This window comes from Passer domesticus, chromosome 1, assembly GCF_036417665.1.
Source record: "Passer domesticus isolate bPasDom1 chromosome 1, bPasDom1.hap1, whole genome shotgun sequence".
Lineage (NCBI taxonomy): Eukaryota > Metazoa > Chordata > Aves > Passeriformes > Passeridae > Passer > Passer domesticus.
The window spans coordinates 131,437,077-131,457,192 of NC_087474.1; the positions used below are offsets into that span (position 1 = coordinate 131,437,077).

General features: G+C 34.9%; 1 long non-coding RNA gene across 7 annotated transcripts in view; it reads left to right on the forward strand.

The window, feature by feature from the left end:
- Window positions 1-19,866, forward strand: part of LOC135281181 (uncharacterized) — a 34,594-nt gene extending 14,728 nt beyond the window's left edge. For 3 of the 7 annotated variants that reach the window (XR_010347909.1, XR_010347911.1, XR_010347908.1), the window contains 2 exons: window positions 148-5,320; window positions 11,003-11,127. This is a non-coding gene — a long non-coding RNA (uncharacterized LOC135281181). Of the gene's footprint in view, window positions 1-147; window positions 5,321-11,002; window positions 11,128-19,200 lie in introns of those variants that run through there. The other 4 variants (XR_010347917.1, XR_010347910.1, XR_010347919.1 and 1 more) reach the window with 4 other exon arrangements.
- Window positions 19,867-20,116: the final 250 nt, after the last annotated feature.

Below are 20,116 nucleotides of genomic sequence, written 5' to 3' on the forward strand. Positions count from 1 at the left end.
GTGAGCTGAGAGAAAAAGATTTAACGAAGAGGTAAATATGCAATGAAAACCAAATCAAGCAAGTGAAATAGTTAATCATGCTAACACTTGGATTATCAATGTATCATTACGCTAATTTTTTTATGCATGTGGATTCTTCCCGAACAGAGGCAGATTGCCACTGGGAGCAACTGGTGCCATTAAGCTTCCAAATTAGTCAGTTCTCCAGCTAAGTAGCTTGGGAAGGTATGCTGAAGGTTTCATCTTTCTAAAGGCTCTATTTATTATCTTTACTTATGTAAAGAGTTCATTAGAAAGAATTTTACATTGAAATATGGTAACTTTTTAGCCTCCTTTAATGCAGTCACGCGTCTTTAACCACCAGACATAAAACTGCTTAATTCTGTGGATATTAATGGATTCATATGTCATAAAGCCAGAAGAAACAGTGTAATCGAGTCTCATATGTGACACAATACAGACCATAGGACTTCAGTGAATTAAGTGGTACGTCATGTCTTAGTAAATGTGACTGAAATGGAGCATATTAAAATACAGCATACATTTTTTTTAATACATTCTTTACTTAAAAAAGACACTGTAACAGAATTTGTGACAATCCGTCATAGGTTCTCTCAATAAATCCAGCTTCTGAAAACATGGAATATGTTGATTCTGTATCATTTTAGCCTCTTAACTCAAAATCTCATATGAAACTTAATATAGAACTAAAGTATATTATCTTTTCATCTTAATGAACAGTACCTGAAATCTCATAAAACCAGTGCAGCTCATAGTAGGACAAGCTGTGTTTACAGAACAGACACAGTAAATTTTAGTATTCATATTAATCTAATTATATTAATCTACATGTGTTCTTTATATCTACAGTCAATGCAAATTAGTATGGATTATATGATATCAGTCCTTCAATAGTTTGAGTGGAATAGATTAGTAAATGCCAGGGCAGAATTATTTGAATCTCACAGTTAGACCCAAAAAAGTATTAACAGAGAATTAGTAGAGCATTATAGTATTAGTTTCTACTTTTTAAAAAACCTTTCATGGTTTCTAAGACCATACAGCCTAAAAATGGTCTAGAATTTTTATTTTTGAGAACTCTCCAAAAATTCTTAGGAATTCTATACAGGGAAGTAAAAATCTATATGGCCTTCTGTGACTGCAATAGTTTTTATCGTAAATCAAGTACTGTGAATTGCATTGTTACTTTTGATTTCTTAAATGTCTTCTTTTTTTGGTGGGGGAGAGATGCAGATGTATGTAATACCATAGAACAAATTACAGAAAGGATCTTCTTTTTATACTCAAATACTTTGGTTAATTACATCCCACTTACTAATTTTTTTTGGGGTTTTTTTGTTTTTTTTTTGTTTTTCTCTTATAATACTGTTTGTGCACATATGCACAGTGTCATATGAGTGTATCCATGCAAACCATTGTCCATGGTAATGTCTATATACAAGTTGTCACATAAAATTTATAACAACTTTAGGACATGTTTGCACTTCAAAATATGACTTGTTCAAGATTCCTCTTGCCAGAAGAATTACTAACTTCTGGCTTTGTAATTAATTCCTACTCATGTGTTTTAAATTGATTGAACCAATCAAAAATAGAAAAATTCATAATTATTAAAAATTAGTTCTATAATTTATTTACTTTATCTGTGGGGGGAGTTTTTTAAAATGTTTCAAGGAATACTTTGGCAAGTGCAGTTAACATCTCCAATACACTAATTTTCTCTGAAGTTTCCGAGAAGTGCTCAATTTTTTTTTCTAAGTCTAGTTGAAAACCCCATGTTTTTAAAGTCTTCACAAAGTTCATTTTACATGTCCAGAAGTCTGGTAACTTAAAATAACTTAACTTACCTTGCACCAGATTTTGCTTATGATATTTTTGAGAACATTGCTCCATTACAGATTTCTAAGTCAGCAGCATTAAGATATCAAATGTTTCTAGAGCAGATCAAATTACTTAAATGGCTCATTTGTTTATTTGTTTGTTTGTTCCTGGCAGCAATGATTAACTGGTATAGTGATTATGAGAACAACATTTCACAGTATTAGTATTCAATTTGAACTTATAAGTAATTTTCTGTCAACACTATTATTAGTAAACTCCTGTGTATATGTTACTCAAAGAAATCTTATAAGTCACTTCAGATTTTAAACTGTATGGACTATATCTATCTAAAACAAGCAATATGTATCAAATTATTCTTTTGATTTTGTTTCCCTTGAACAAAAAGCTTCTGTCAAAGGTGAAAAGATCTTTACTTTTCTAGTGGAATTCCTTTTCATTTTTCTCATTGTTATGGATTCATAAGTAAGCAATCTCACATTTTATTGCAAAATAAGTAGAGGCAGGTGTCTAGAAGATGGGGAGAATGGCATACTCAATTTCCTTGTGGCATATATTGAAGTTTTAGGAACATATTTGCCTGGCCTTCTGCTGGATTTAGTCAAACTTCAGCTGACGCGTAAGTAAGCATTGTATAAACATTTTCTTTGTTGTACCAAAGTTTAACTTCTCTTCATTCAGACTTCATGATTTCTTCATTTTTGCATATAGTTCAGCGTTGTTATAACCAATATAGGAAATACCAAACTGTCCATAAGAAAAGGCAAATAAAGCATAAAAAAGCCAGACATTGAGTTACATATTGTTTTAATATAGAATAAGCAATATCTAATAAAAAAGTTCCATTGGCTTCCATGTTGGTATTTAGTGTTACTGTTACTCTAACAATAGCTATTAGATTGCAATCTTTTTGTTGCTGTAAGACCATAAGTTTTACACATCTTCTAACTACTCTGTTTCTGTGAAATATAGCTTTGTCTTTTGAAAGGCTAATATAACTTAGTGACAACAGTAAGCTGTAGGTTAAAATGAATTCTATTCAAGGTGATGTAACTACCTGTACAAAGTGGAATTAAGGGTATATGATCCACTTTTGCTTCATTGCATGCTTAGTGTTGCTTGGCAATTTAGGTTTATAAAAATGCATCGGAGTGAGTGCCAAAAAAAAGAGTCTGAGAGTCATGGCTATGAAGACTCTTCCTTTCATTTCTCCTTATTATTCTTTAATCAGAACTATTGCTTGTAAGTCATGTGAGACCAATCTCCAAAATGCATGCCAATGAATAATTTACTCCTGATTTGATACAATCTCAGGAGTCATTCAGGAAACCCACATGACGTATGCTGCTAAGTAGTAACCTGAATGAGGGGTGCATGCTGCTGCTCTGCCATTTCTGCTTACATACATTTTAACTTCTCTATCTAAAATACTTTATAGATTATGTTTTAATTTAATTTATATTTCTCTTAATTCCTCAATAATTGTTTTCCTTTCCAGATTAATTTTAGGAAATCTGTAGACAGCTCCATGTAAACACCTTGCTTCAAAATGGAAATTTCTGGAATTATAGCCACAATGTACTTACAGACATCTGACATTCTATGTACTGTATCTACTCCACAAAAATTTATGCTTATGTAAATTGGAATATAGAATACTTGATGTATTTTATGCTATATCACTGCATGACTTTTATCTTCTAGGTCAAACATAATTGAAAAAATATCTCAGTTTTGCTAAATTGACTTTACAACACAAAAGGAAACTATACAATGAAGTTATGTTAATTTGAAGAAAATATTATTATATAAGAGGAATTCTAGCCTTTTCATATATGAGAAGTTACATTAATACTAGAGAAACTACTTTGAAATAAATAATAACCTTCATCTTAGAACTTGAGAGCGAAACCATGCAGGCTAGTACCTCCTAACTCTATGCTGTCAAGGTGTGCACACAATTTCTGTTACATTTATGTATTTAGAAAAGATCACACTCCAGTAAGGTTACAGCTGCTGGAACAGTTCCACAACCATTGTGAAAATTAAAGAATTGAAGTATACAATTTTTATTTCATTTTTCATCATCATATTAAATATAATTTTAGATGTCAGCCAGATAATATTTTATAGAAGGGAAAAAGCCCTAAGTTTTCAAATACATCATCCATATGTCTGATTTTTAATTTCCTTTCTTTGAATATATTTGCCAATAAAATATCCAGTGAATTTGACAAAGTCTTTATATTTTTGCAGAATATTAGGTCATGCTTGCTGATGGGGAAGAGTACAGGATGAAGAAGTGTTCTACATTGAGAAAACATTATGATTTCATGCTATGTGTACTGATGCAGAAAAAAACTCAAAATTGTCTAGCAAATCCCAAAATTGTCTAACAAACCTCAAAATTTTCTAGCATTCAGCTACATTTAAGGAAAGACCTTTAAAAAGAGAAATTGAACTAATTATGCATATGTATATATATAATGTTTATATACCTTTCCTGCAGAAGAAAATGTGCATTAGTATTCATATTTGACATCCAAGGTGTGTTGAAATTACTAAAATATTCAATTAGTGGGTGAGAAGTAAATATCATATAGTGATATTCAAGTGCCTCTAGATGTCCATAAAAAACTGTAAAATTATGATATTTTGCAGGAGGTTAGAAATTACAGACTATGACCTTGTGTCTATTTTAGTGTGAAGAATCTGTTGAGTCGTCAAATAATAAGGAAATGGACTTCCTGCAACAAAAGTCAGTTAAGACACACTGAGATTTGCTGCATGCAATGCTTCACTCTTTTCTTCAAAGAAACATATTTTAAGGACTGAGTTTTATGAATAATTATTAAAAAGGCTGCAATGAGCCATTTTATGAATATGAGTATATATATAACATAGCATGAAGAATCTTGAACTCCTTCGGAAAAGAATATTCAGGATTAAAAAGTGCATAAGTTTTTGAGAAGGTATCTGTATGTTCATAGAATCATAGAGTCACAGAATGGTTTGTGTTGGAAGAGACCTTAATGATCACTTACTCCCAAACCCCTGTCATGGACAGGGGCACCTTCCATTAGACAGGTTGCTCCAAGCCCCACCCAACCTGTCCTTGAACCTTCTTAGGGATGGGGCAACCACAATGTCTCCGGACAACTTGTTCTGGTGCTTCACCACCTGCACAGTAAAGAATTTTCCCTTAATGCATAATCGAAACCTACTCTATTTCAGTTTGAAGCATTTCCCCTATATCCCGTCACTACATGCCCTTGTAAAATGTCCTTCTCCATTTTTTTCTTTTTTGTAGGTCCCCTTTAAGAAGGCCACAATTAGGTCACCCTGAAGCCTTTTCTTTTCCTGGCTGAACAAACCCAAGACTCTCAGGCTTTCCTCATAGGAGAGGTGCTTCCATTCTTCTAATCATCCTAGAGGCCCTCCTCTGGACTGGCTCCAACAGGTCAATGTTATTCCTGTGCTATATATGCTATAAGCTGACAAAGTAATACCTTTTTTCATCATTTTTAATAATTTATATTAAATGATTACTGTGTAATCATTTAATATAAAATGTTGCACATAGTTACAAATAAAAGTCTTTTCAATATCACTGCTGACTTGGTATTTGCAATTAGGAAAAAGCAGAGGATATATTAAGTTTCTTTGCTATCGACCCTTTATATATATAGAGAGAGAGAGAAACAGAGAGAGACAGACAGACAGACAGAGGAGTAGAAGATGATTACCTGTTTAGTAAAATAAAAGGTTCAATGTTTTTAATACAAAATCCATTCTCATTGAATGTCCAGCAATTCTACAGTCTTTTCCTCTAATTAATTTCTCTGCTTTCTTCTCCGTTATCCATGATCCTTTCTCATTTTCCTCTTTTAAAAAAAATTTTGAGGTTTTCTATTATTTGATTACTTAGTTTCCGATTTCCAGAGTTTCCAAGTTTCCCAGTTCCAACTGTCTCACATCTTTCTGGCTAGAGTGTCAGGCTGGAAATTCTCTGGAGATTTTGTACTACAAGGGCAGAGTATCATGGAATGGTGCTAAGAAGTTTGGGTCATTGTCCCCATTCTGAATATGCTATGCACATCTTAACTATCCTGTAGCCATCTGTACTGAATGACAGTATGAAAGCAGGGATAAAAAGGGAGCTTTTTATTTTTTACTGAGCCATTCACAATTTTGCTTACCAAATTTAGCAGGAACAAATCATGTTTTGAAATAAATTCAAAATTTTATGGTAGGTCTGAAGGTCACAAGATATCTTCTGTTACTCAAATTTTGTTTTCTGGAACAATCAGTCAAAGGAAAGTCTTTGTCAGTGCTCCTGAATCAGTAGTGACAAAAGACATTACATGTTTCTTAAGAGGTTCATAAAGATATCTATACTATAATATCATGGTCTACATTATATTAAGAGTTTAGCTACAGATTTGCAGCAAACATTTGTCCTTTGTTCAACACTTTCAATCAATTTAATTTCTCTGTTCTGTTTTCTGTGTTACACTTTCCTTCATGCAGTCTTTCTCTCCAAATATTTCCTGAGACTTTTCCCAGTCCTCCTAACTTCAGCAGGTCTATCATGGATTTGCACAGCACAGTGTATTTAATAACTTATTTGAAGATATGGCAGTGTTAAAGTGTAGTACAGAAAGACTTGAGTTACATTTTTGCTGAATTAATTACTCAATTTCTAACTGAAGCCTATACATAATATTTTCAGTACAGTAGTAACTGTAATTCATAACTCTCACCCTCTGAAGAATAAAAAATGTGTGGTGAAAGTTCCTGAATTTTGTTTTGTATTTCAACCGTTATCCTGTGACTGGAACCCAAACAATTGGATTTAAATCTTAGCAAAGTATCCCCCAGTGCTATATTAGAGACATTCTTTTATATGTAATGTTGATGAACCTAAAAATTTATGTTATGAATTCTCTGATTTTTATTCAAGAAGTTTGGGTTTTAGGCTGATGGCTCACATCTGTGCAAAGAAAATAGTTTCACCACCTGCAACATCTTTGTAAGTGAAGGAAGAGATCTCTTTTTGTCTGTTGTAACCAAAGATGCCAGAATTTCTGCACAGTAACACAACCTTTGTTCTTTTATTCTCAAGCTCTGCTTCTTGCTGTGCACATATAAATTTCATCTCCTCTTCTCAGCACTAAAAGGCTCAGACACTGAATTCTGTGTGAAAATGAATAAACTGACTTTATACTCCATTCCCATGACAGAAATAAGGGCAGTGGGGACTGTAGGACACACAAAAATTTCCAGAGGCTTTCCAAGTCTCGCTATAGCTAAGTTTCTATGTAGCTTTTAGACATTGTATTTAAAGGGAGCGAAAATAAGTTTGCTACTGATGTTGACTTTTCCATATTAGAAGAAAGTACTATGTATGTTTGACATAATTCTAATAATAGAAAAAATTATTCTTTCTGTTATTGGAAATTGTGCTTCCATTCTTTCATTTGCGTGACAGCTGTAGAGCATATTTTATCTTTAATTACTTTCAAGGGAAAGAGGTGAGCTATTTGCTCTGTTTCAGGTTTTGATATTAGAGTGTTAGAGGAAACGAAGAACCACGAGTAGAATAATTTACTTTACTCCTATTTACAAAATCCTATCTTCTTTTTTTTTTTCAAAATTTATTACTTTTTTCTGTGATTAAGTGTTCATTATTAAAGAAAATATGTTTTAAATTGCTAAACCTAATTACAGACACATTCTGCAAATACGCTTAAGCATCAAATAACTTTCCAATGACATTCTGATATTCTTGACATTCTGGTATTGGTTATTCTTTTGTTTTTGAAAGATTTGTATTTAGTCTGGGTGTTTTATTTATTGTTTTGAAATATATTTATTGTTACAAGTAGTCTAAGCTGAGATAAAATCCCCTTGATTTAGATTTTGAATAATAACTGGTTTGTTTAAAAAAAGATTTGCTGACTGACTTGACTAATTTATTACTTTTTCCCTTAAAACAGTTATAGAAACTCAGCTGCACTATAGATCTGTAGTTGGGATTTGGGAGAGATTCCATTTTGCCAGAGAGGAAAGTATAAACCTGTGCTGTAATGCAATCTTAATGAAGGCTTTTAATAATTTCTCTGTATGCTCGAAGTTCTTTTGATGTTGTTGCTGTTTTTGTTGTTGATTTTTAGGTATTAGCTCTCCACTAAGCTGTGGGGCTTGGCAGTAAGGGACAGAATTGCCATCCTGTTCCTGTATAGTAGAAGGATGTACTTGATAGGACATAATGAATCCCTGATTTGTTTGGAAAATTTAGTTCTTGTCCTGTCTCACCTGCTTTGGCAATAAAGTGTGCAAGCCTATCTATTCTGTTGTTGCAAGTCCGAGGTTTTGCAGGTGTAAATCCATCTGATTCTAGAAGTGGTTTTAAAGTTTTATGCTCTACCATACAGTGATAATTCTTAGGTAGTTGTCACAATGTCAATTGCTCCAGCTGTTCTGAAGTCTTTCCAGAGTCACAGACAAGTACATTAAATTTAAGTGATATGGGAATATTTTTCACCAGCTACATAACTCACTATATCAGATAATGTAAAACAAGAAAGGCCCCAAAATTTATGAATTTGGGGGCTTTGCTGAAGCTTTACTGAAAACTCATCTGTGCATCCTTTTATGTAAATGGGCAATGTCCACCTGTTTTTCAACATTCCCAGCAAGACCGTGGTATTGTTAGACTGATGTATTCTCCATATCTAAACCATTTATATTAATAGTATAAATTTAATATAATACTTAGGAGAGTGCATATATGTATATGTATATGTATACATATATACATATATTTTTATATATATATGTGTGTGTGTGTGTGTGGTTTTAGTTCTATAATTTCTATCTTCTACTTATGTAAAAATTAAGGTCATTAAGACAGTAAGACCTGATTAGGTTGTCCCAATGCCCTGACCCAATATAATTGTATGCTTTCCTCCCTCTGTGATCTCTGGTTCTTTTCTGGCATCCATAACCTATTTACTTAAAAAAAAAAAAAAAAAAAAAAAAAAAAAAAGAGAGTAAAGCTGTCAACTTTTTCTTGGTACATTACTATCTTTAGGTTCATTCTTGATGTAGTCTCATAATTTTATCTTTGTGCAACATGGTATAAATTTGAAAGATGGAGGAAGTATAAAATTTACCTCTTTCCTCAAATCTGCAAATAGCAAATGAGATTTTGAACTGAGTCTGGGTGGAAGGAAGTTAACTTTCTTCATAGCAACCCATACAATGCTGTGATTTGCATTTGTGGCTAAAAGAGCATTGGTAACACAGTAATCATTTATCTATTGCTCAACAATGCACAGCACCACAGCATTCTTTCTTTACCTCAGGTTCCTTCAGAATAAATAGGCTTGGGGTGGACAAGAATTTGAGAGTGAACATAGTTGAGAAAACTTAACCAAACTGACCAAATGGATATTCCATATTATAAACTGTCATGCTCAGCAGTAAGAAGCTCAGGGAAAATACTAGGAAGAGGGAAATTTGAGACTGTGGTCTTTGTCTTTCCAAGCAACTGTTATGCATGATAAGGGCCCTACTTCCCAGGAAGTAGATGGACATCTGCCTACTAACAGGGAGAATGAGAAGTAAATACAAGTACACAACTACAAGTACATAAATGCAGTATGTTGGTGATGGTATAGTGTGAAAAAAGGCACATAATAAATTAATATCTATAGAAACAAGAACAGATTTTTTTCCATCTGAAAAAAAAAGCCCCAAACATTAAAAATATTTCTAGATCTCTCTTTGCATAAAAAATCTGTGTCCTGAAAAGGGCACTTGTTCACACTGTTGGTATGAGGCTTAGATCAACATCTTTTAAGTAGCTACAGAATACCTCAAATCTTTTGGAAATAATAATCCAATGGAAGTTACCTGTGGTGCTTATCTTAAAAACAGAGGTAGAAGATTAACAAAGCAAACAAATCAGAAAATAATCAAAAGGTCAGACCACATACTCCTTAACCATCAGAGCACATATATATCTTAAAATATGTATGCATATATATGTGCATTTACTACACTACCAAAAATGTTTTTCTTCCATTTGTTCTTTTGTGTTAATAGAATGGAAATTTGGAAGAGAGGTGAAACCTGTATGACATATCTGTCAAAATATTCATTGCAAACAAAACTCTTCACACTTTTTAACAGTAGATGTTATTTTATGCAGAAGTTTTGATGTCAGCATGATTATGTCTTTGTCATTCCTAGTTTGTAAGTACTCTTTTTGCTTAATTTGACAGCATTCATTCTTCTTCTCTAACTTTTTAAGTGTCTATTCCTTCAGAAAAGCTAGCATTCTGTTGTCAAGTAGATTTTTACAGGAGTAGGTAAATCATCACTGACCTTTTCTAGATTGTCTGCAATGTCCCTTATTTGACATGGTTAACACTATGCAATTTATTGATCATATGCATTTTATTTCACTGTAGCTTTTATGTTCTGCATAATAATTAAAATGAAGCTTATGTTGTAAATATAATTATTCTCTCACAATAATTTAATCCTGATGTATACTTTTTTTCTTTTTTTTCCTCCCTCACTCTAATTTCTTTATTATTTTTTGGAGTTAGGAAAACATTAAAGAAGATGGCAAGAGACATAAATATGAAAATCATGGAATCATAGAATCATAGAATCATGGGACAGGTTGAGTTTGAAGACATCTTTACTGGTCATCTAGTTCCTACTTCCATTGCAATAAGCAGGGACATCTTAAACTATAAGAGGTTGCTAAGGCTCCCATCCAATCTGACCAGTAATATTTCCAGTGATAGAATATACATCACCTCTGGGCAACCTGCGCCAGTGTCACACCACCCTCATTGTAAAATACACCTTCCTTATATCAAATCTAAGTTGATCTCTGTATTTAAAACCACTACCTCTTGTACTATTGCAACAGACCCTGAGAAAATGTTTGTCCACATCTGTATCAAAAGGTTCTTTTAAGTACTCAAAGGCTGCAATGCGGTTTCCCCAGGGCCTTCTCTTCTGCAGGCTGAACAACCCCAGCTCTCAGACTTTTCTCATTGAAGAGATATTTCATCCCTCCAGTCATCTTCATGGCTCTCCTCCGGTTTCACTCCAACAGGTGCATATTAATCCTGGCCTGAGGACATCAGAGTTGGATTCAATATTCCAGGTAAGGTCTCCCAAGAATGAAGGGGAAGAATCACCTCCACAGACTTGCTGGCCACCTCTTCTGGCGCAGCCTGAGATACGGTTGACCTCCTGGACTGCAAACGCACATTGCCGGCTCAGGTTCACCCTTTCGTGCATCAGGACCCATAAGTTCTTGTCAGCAGGACTGTTCTCAATTCTCCAGCCTGTAAAATTATTAAATTTGATCTGCATAAGATCCATTAGACATCTCCTGTGTATGATTTATTGCCTAACTGAAAACCTAGCACAGAAAATTGTTATGATATGTTCTCAATGTTTTATTTTAGGACATTATAACTTAAAGTTGTACCATCCTGAAAAGTAAAAATTGAATCAGGGTAAAAAACTGGAAATGGACACATGCAATATTGTGCATTAAAAAGCAAATGCAGGGAAACATTTTTTGAGCTCAGGGAAATAAGTTTTTGAGCTTTATTTGACAAAATGGCTCAGCATAGCTTAAAACAGTATGAGAGGAATTCTGAAATGGCACCTGTCTGCTTATCCATTTGTAATATTGACAGAACATAGATTTGTAGTATGCAGAGTTGACAATTTCCAACCGGATGTTGAAGCACTGATCTACATGACAGGAATTGTGATCATTAGTTGCCATGCTTGAAAAGGATGTGGACAGATTCAATGTGGTTAGGTGCAATCAGTCCTGAAATTAATGCATAAATGGAAGAGACACTTTTTCATTATTGCCTACTTTGGGGGAAACAGTGGGTGCACTACTGTCAGAGTTCAGACTGATAGATATTGATACAAATCATTTTTATATGATCTGCCTATTTATTAGAATTGCTTTTCTGCTCTCTATATGGAAGTCCATGATGCATTACATTCTGAACTTCCTAATGTTCAGATTGCTGTTCTCATTGCAAGAAATAATGAAATGGATTCATTACTTTATTCTTAAAATATTCTGATTTATTTTAGGATATACCTTCTTCAGAGATTTCATATACCCTTTTGTTGTCTAGTTCATTTATTTTATTGTAGATGGGAACGTATTATACTTATTTTGAGGACAAAAAAATTCAACAAATGTTTTTGGATTATTCATGCACATAAATGAAATAAGAACAAGGACTTGAGAAGATAAAAATTTCTACTAATGTTTTCAGTATTGATAAACTCAGTATTATTAATGTAATGATGAACAGAGAGGAATTAAGATGAAAGGCAACTGCTTTTTTAGTTGCATCTATACAATAGAAGCAATTCTTTTGCTATAGTTTTAAATTTTCCTTTGAAATTATGTTTTGCAAAGCATGGTTCGCTCATTTGAGTCTAGAAATGAAAGTGCAATCAAATAGTAACCCATGAGTACCTCAAATTTTGCATATGTGGGAGATTCTACTTTATGTATTTATCTTTTGAATTCAGAAGATGAAACTGTGAAAGCTGAAAGAAACTACTGTGAGTTCTCTGGACACAAAGATATTAAAAGGAAATTAACACTACTACAGTGATACAAACTATCTGATTAAAATTATTTATTAGTCTAAGCCTGCAGCACTACTCCTGGGCTTCAGGCCAGTATCCCTCTGGAGAATTATACTTGTGGAAAAAAAGAAGAAAACATATCATTCACTGCTAATTTTAAAAACATATCAAACTATTTTGAAGGTGAATATAGTGTTAGAACACTAAAAGTAGGAGCAGGAGGGCAAAATGCTGGTAAGATATACAAACACAAATGTGTCATTAATGTAAGCCTGAGAACAACTGACCTCTTTGGTATTTTCAAATGGGTTTGGGTGATTGAACTTTACCTTCAACTCTACATTATTTTTAGAGAGAGAATTGTACATGCATTTCTTTCAAATTCCTCAATGCCTTATTTCAAATGTAGAATATTTGGATTACTACCCTTTATGTCTCTTGCTACTTTAATAATGCTTCTTTTGTCATGCCATCTTAGATCTGTAGAGATTTCACTTTTTAGCTTTTTTATTTGCTTAGAATCTGTTCTGTGACAGGTGTTTTTCTTTGTACAATTTCATGAAGCAAATACCTGCTTAGAAATACTTCCTGAAAATAATTGCAAATGAAGCCAAGAAGTCAGCTTCATCCTGGGCCCAATTTAAATGCCTCTAACACATACCTGGGGTATAAACAAGAGGAGTTACAGAAACACGTCCACCTGCAGGGCTATGATCTTATTGTCATGGAGATGTGGTGGAATGGCTGCTGTGGAATGCAAGGATAGAGGCTCTTTAGGAAGGACCGACAAAGAGGGGGCATTGCCTTCCATGTCAATGACCAGCTGGAGTGCATGGAGCTCCACCAGGGATGGATGAGCAGCAGCCTGAGAGCTTATGGGTCAGGATTAAAGGGAGAGCAGGGACAGGGGACATTGTAGTGAGGGTCTGGAGCAGGCCACCCAACAGAAGACTGAGCTTATGAGGCCCCTTAGAGACAAATAGGAGCAGCCTCATGTTCACAAGACCCTGTGGGGGACTTCCACCGCCCCAATATCACACCATTTTTTCTGTGTTGGCAGGAAAACAAAGAAAGGCATAAGCAAGGTCCTGGAATGTGTTGGTGGCAATGTCCCTCTGCAAGTACAGCAAGGAGATGTTGTGCTGAACCTTCTTACCAGCAAGGAGGAGATGTTGAGGCAGGGAACGTAATGTGTAAGGGCAGCCTTGGCTGCTGTGACAATGAAATGTTGGACTTTGAGATCCTTAGCGAAGTGGGAGGAGCACACATCAAGCTCACTACCCTAGACTTCTAGAAAACAAACTTTGGCTTCTTCAGGGTTCTGCTTGGTAGAGTGCTGTGTGATAAAGCCTTGGAGAGAAGAGGAACTCAAGAAACCTTCTTAATATTGAAGGATCACCTTAGCAAAAATGATAGGAGGCCTGTGTGGATAACCAAGGAATTCCTGAACAACCTCAAACACAAAAAAGAAGCCTACAGAGAGTGGAAACAGGGTCAAGTAACCTGGGAGGAATACAGAGAGATTATCCAAGCAGCCAGAGATTAGGTTAAGAAGCTGGAGCCCTGATAAAATCAAAAGTGGCCAAGGGCATTAATGACAAGAGAAGTCTAGGGAAAACATGAACCCTCTCCAGAAGGAAGCAGAAGACCTGGTTAGCCAGGATATGGAGAAGGCTGAAGTATTTAATGACTTTCCTGTCTTGGTCTTCACCACCTGAGTCATAAAAGACAAAAGCAGGGACTGGGAGAATTAAAAACTGCCAGCAATAGGGAGATCATGTTTGAGACCATTTAAGGAATTTGAATGTGCACAAGTCCATGAGACCAGGTGAGATGCATCTGCATGTCCAGAGGGATCTGGCAGAGGAACAGTTAAGAATTCTTCGAACTAATTTTTTTTTCCTTTTATGGTCTGTTGATTTCCTAGTGCGTGATGACTCTCAGCAATTCATGAGGTCTGTATTTTCAGTACAGCTTGAAGCAAGCAACCAGAACTCATATGTTGATGTGCAGTGGCAAAACAGTGAATAGCAATGCCAGCTCAGATTCCCACAGTGAATGCAGATTTGTAGATGCAGTGCTAAATGAGTGCCTGGGCTAATGAGATTTGTTTCTCAGCCACTTCAGTTAGGTGAAGCATTGTACAAACATAGTTGTACAGCTTCTAAATCCGAGATTGACCTACTTAGAACTTGTTTGATTATCTATGAGAATATTCTACATTGTTTATGGACTTATATTAAAGTTTCTGTTAGAGATTATGAACAGTTAATGCTGGGCTGTGTTGCACCAGCCAGCTTTTTGCTGTATCGGTAAGAGTCATGAGACATGTACTGTTCATTATCTACTTTGCATCTGATAGGCACCTATTTCATATCTACACAGAAAATCTCAACAGCTGCTGTTAAGGTTGCGCTGTTGTTCTCTATCATGCATTACACTGATCATCCTCAGAAGTAAAGAAAAAGAAATATGATATCAGAAGGATAACTAGACCAAAAAACATAGGACCTCTACTACAGTCATGTATATTCACCCTCATATTACTGGACTGGGAATAAAAGTTGTTTAATTGGGTGACTGGGAACACCACTCAAATTTTAGGCCATAATATATTACACTGACAAGGGAAATTTAGGAATATTTTCTTCCTATAGAATATTTATTTATTTCATGATTGGGGCCAGTTAAGCTTCCATTTGCACGATACAGTGTTAACATACAAAGAAAAACCAAGCAGCTGTATTCTAGGCTGAGAATGAGTTAAAACAATATAAAGGCAAAAAGACAGAAAATCATGACACTGATAAAGGGAACAAGATTTCTGGTACTCCCTTTGAAGGAAATATTGGCTCTGCCTTTGAATGTTTTCCAAGGCTGCAATTGCAATAAAATCATAACATCAAGTTTCATACAGAACAAGTCTAATGTTCCTTTCTAGCCTAAGTGACAATGAGATCTACTCCAAATGACATTATTTTTGTCATCAAGATCAGGACTGAGCAACTTCCTGAAAATGTTTTTGTCATGATTTAAAACAAATTATTAATTAACAGTTTTCTTCAGAGGGAGAACATGGATGACAATATTGAACTTCTTTATAGTTTCCAATAGCAAAGACATCCAGATTTCAAGATCTTGTGGACCTGTTTAGATGCATATTATTTCTCTCAATTGAAATCTTTGCCTCTGTGTAAGACTCATCCAGGTTTGAAGAAGGAAGCATTCATCTGAAAAAGCAAAGCATAGAACTAAATAAAGAATGATGAATACATCTAGGAAGTTCCAAAAAAACAGGGGGTTGCATGGGGAAATTACGCCTGCAATTAATCTGAAAGAATAACTTTTAATGTCCTTTTTTTCTCCTCCACATCTCTCACAGCTTTATCTTTATGACTACTTCCTGTAGAAGTTGAAAAGAGACTTTCTACAAGGGCATGTGCTGACAGGACAAGGAGTAAAGGCTTTAAACTTAAAGAGGTTAGGCTTAGATTGGACATCAGGAAAAAATTGTTTTTTGTGAGGGTGAAGAGATCCTGGAACAAGTTGCTCTGAAAAGTTTTGGATGCCCTATCCCTGGAAATGTTCAAGGTCAGGTTGGATGGGACTTTGGAAAACCTGGTGTAGTAAAATGTGACCAAGACCATGGCAGGGGGATTGGAACTAGATAGTCTTTAAGGTTTTTTCCAGCTCAAACCTTTGTATGTTTCTATGAGTTTCCTTTGCAAATTCCTTTCACTCTCTGTAAAATTTTTATAGGACTTCTCTCATTGCCCTTCCATATATCTCTGCACTTTATTTTGTCTCCTTCAACAGACATTTATTCCAGGGCATTCCTTCTGGAAAATGTCATAGAATCATAAATCAATTTAAGTTTAATAAGACCTCTGGAAGTCATGTAGTCCAAGTTACTGCTCAAAGAGTTTCAAGGAGAGTAGATTGGTAAAGACTGTACCCAGAGAAATTTTAAATAAAGATCTCCAAAGGTATCTCCAAGGAAAAGGGCTATAACTTAACAAATGTCATGATATAGAAAATAATTCCTTAAACGTATTCCAACCTTCCCATGATACAAGTTCATATATCACTAGGCATCTCCATATTCTCCAACCAGGAAAGAAGTATATTGAGAAAGGTAAGAAAAGACAATAGTATTATTGTTGAAACTGCAGTCATTAACAGTTCAGGGATTAAATAAGACAAATACTTGTGGGTCCCTTCCAACCCAGGATCTTCTGTGATTTTATGACTTATCTGAAAAAATATAAAGGATTAAAAAGATCCTCAATGAACATGATGATGATAATGATTAATGTCTTACTAGCTGCAATGAAGACTGACCTTTCCCCATCTGGCAGATGACTGCCTGGTCACAAAGATTTGTTGGTTGTCTCTTTGGGCTTTGTGAGCAAATAAATGCTTGGTCTAGAAGGTATTAGTTCCAGTCACTCATTCTTTGAGCATTAGCCAATAAACTATTGCACTGGACTTTAAGTTACGCTTATCTTACTTTATCTCACTGTCTGATGAAGGATATCCAAGGAAAAGAGATGCAGAGAAAGACAATTACAGATCCAGCATTGCAAGAACATTGTTGCAGGCAGCATGGATGTTCAGTCTGAATATCCTGATGTGCTTTAACAAATACAGCAAATGAGAATATATGTTGCATGACTGCCCATTCCTATACTGAGTTTCCCTAAGAAAGAAGTTTTCATATACTTCTTAGTTTGGTTTTCTTTTCACTAGGAAGATACTGTGAGATTTGGGAACACCAGGTGGTGCCTTGTCTGCTGTGTGTCAAGGACAGAATGCAGCTCTTACCTTTGTGGCAACTGAGAAGAAAGATAAAAGTTATCAGTACACCTTTCACAACACTTAGTGTTTTCATTTTAACTGAATGAAAAATATCCAAATGAGAAAAAAATGGAAAAAATGCCTTTCACTCTCTTTGGTCTTCAACTTTGGTCCATTCTTAATCATCCTTGGTTTTCTGTTGCAAATAGGAGCAACTTTGTGATCTTCCTAATTTCTCTTGTTTTTGGACACAAGAGCTAGGAAGGATTAGTCTTTCAATCTCTAACAAACTGTTTTCTTGACAAGCCAACTGATTACCTTTAACTTTTCTTCTTCTGGTCCACTTCCTTTGCACTTAGCATTTGGAAGAGCGTAGAAGTGGTTTTAAGCACTGTAAGGTTTTCCTTAGCATGGTCAAAATATTTTTTGAGCTACATCATTCATATAAATTATTGTACCTTTGATTTATGTAATTTGTGTGCCCGAAATGGATGATTTGTTTCATTGACATCACTATAAGAAAAAAACCCCAAACAATGTTACAATTAAGCATTAATAATTCATACAATTTTTAGACATTTGTTTCAGTTAAATAAAATAGAAATGTAGCCACATAGAAATCCATACATTTTAAAGCTGATTAGATCAATAAAGTATGATCTCATGAAGGATTTTATTATTATACTTCCTTTCTATGGTAACTGACTTTAGAAAAACAGTTTCTGTACCTATTTTTGTTTTGGATCACTGCAAAACTGGAAGTGGATTTATTCAAGATCGTTCAAAACATTCTGTTACCTCAAAATAACTGTTTTTTTGTAATGATTTATTATTAGAGATATTATAAAAATAATAACAAAAAAATAAGGCTAATCATTCTGTCCAGATGATTTAACATGGATAAGATAACAGCATTAGCCTTCACAGTAGAATAAAATGTTTCAATTTCTTTTCCAAAATCTGATTATTTAATTGAAATACTTTTACAATTTACAGCTGCAGAGGTAAATCTGGAGAAATGTGTGTCATAATATCCATCTCAGTCTACAAAGACCTTCAAAAAGTATTTGTGAGGAAACCAATACTTAAAGAAATTGTTTTATATGATTTAAGGTTTCACTGATGATGAAACAACTGCTGTTTATTGGCAGGCAGCAGAAAACCAATACATAGCCAAATATGCCTGAAAACATACACAAATAAGGAACTTTAAAAAAACCCTATGTACTTACACCACCATCTGAACACTACCATCTATCGCCAGGGCATTACACCAAAAAGAATTTCATCTTTAGGCACAACTATGAAAGTCTTCAAAATAAAGCTAACAAGACACATCTACTTATGTTATCTGAATATAACTCCCATATCAGTGCCTCTAAATAACCTATATGCAACTAGAATGAAAGCCTACCATTTTTTGTTAAACTTAACTTTATTATGAAGTTTGCATAATCTGGAGCAAGACTCATTATAAAGAAGGAATTAGTGTTTAGTTAAATTCAACACATTCACCTTCTCTTCTGATTAGAGCAAAATAGAACTAGGCAATTTAAATAAGTAATACCATATCACAGAATTATATAGATTATTACTACTGTGTCCTGGGGTGACTTTATGGTTCTTGTATCCCCATTTGTCTGTTTAGCCCAGAAATAAATTTTGCACCTTTAGGACTGGTTCTGAGAGCGTGGGGAGAGGAGAGAAGAAGCACAGTTTGTTTTCAGAAACTGCACTTTCTCATCTGCATCCTTCTCCTGGACTGTGTTGTCTGCAGACAGACAGCGGGACAGAGCTCTCCTTTGCTTTTAGTAGGTTTCTAGCTAGCTGAGGCAGAGAAATTCTCTGTACCGTAGTTTTCTTTCTTTTTTTCTTTAGAACTGTTTAGACCTACTCTGGACTGAACATCCACAACAACACCCATAGCTCACACCTGTGGCCACTGGGCCGGGCCTGGGCCGTGACATTTCCAGCGCTGGAGGCATTGACAAGGGACTGAGCGAGCCAAGCTACTGCCCACAAAGGGGACTTTCTGAGTTTGTCATCTCTTTTAGAGCAGCAAGAGATTCTATTGTTTAATGTTGTTCATTTTCTTGTACTAGTGGGTGCTTTACCTATTAAATAAAGAGGGGGTTTTTCCACTTTTGTCCAAAGAAATATATTCCCGAAGCAGTAGAAGGAGGGGCCACTTCAATCTGCTTTCTAGAAAAACCCCTTCAGAAGTTTTCTCCCAAATCTGCCCTAAACCAGAACAAACTGAAAAACAGAAACTGTGGTTACCTTGCAACAATACTATATGTATTCCTGCTGTGATACTAAAGAAACCCTGCAATTCAATACGAGTAAGTCCCATATACTTCCAACTATATCAATAGTGAGGAAAGGGAAGAATGAACTGGAAAAGCTACATTCTGGCTTAAAAAAAATGCTATCTGGCTTTGAATTAAAACTGTCTTAGAATTGTAACCACTGTAGAATTGAAGTCACACCCAATTTTCACGTAGTTAATAAAAACTGCTCACAAATTGAAGTTGGGGATACAAAAAGAAAAAAAAAAAAACAAACCTTTTGATGCATCTTTAGCTGTAAGGCAGATTTATTTATTAATAGTGTCTCTTGTAGCTTCCCTTCCCTCTCATGAGGTGTGGAGGGTGCAATTTCAGTGACTGTGCTGTAATTCTTCTATAACTCTTCCACAGATGCTTTAATGTCAATCAATCCTGTCTCTCTGTAGTAGCTGACTGTCTCCCTAGCACTGCAATTCTATTCATTCAATTCATATTGAATTCTATGG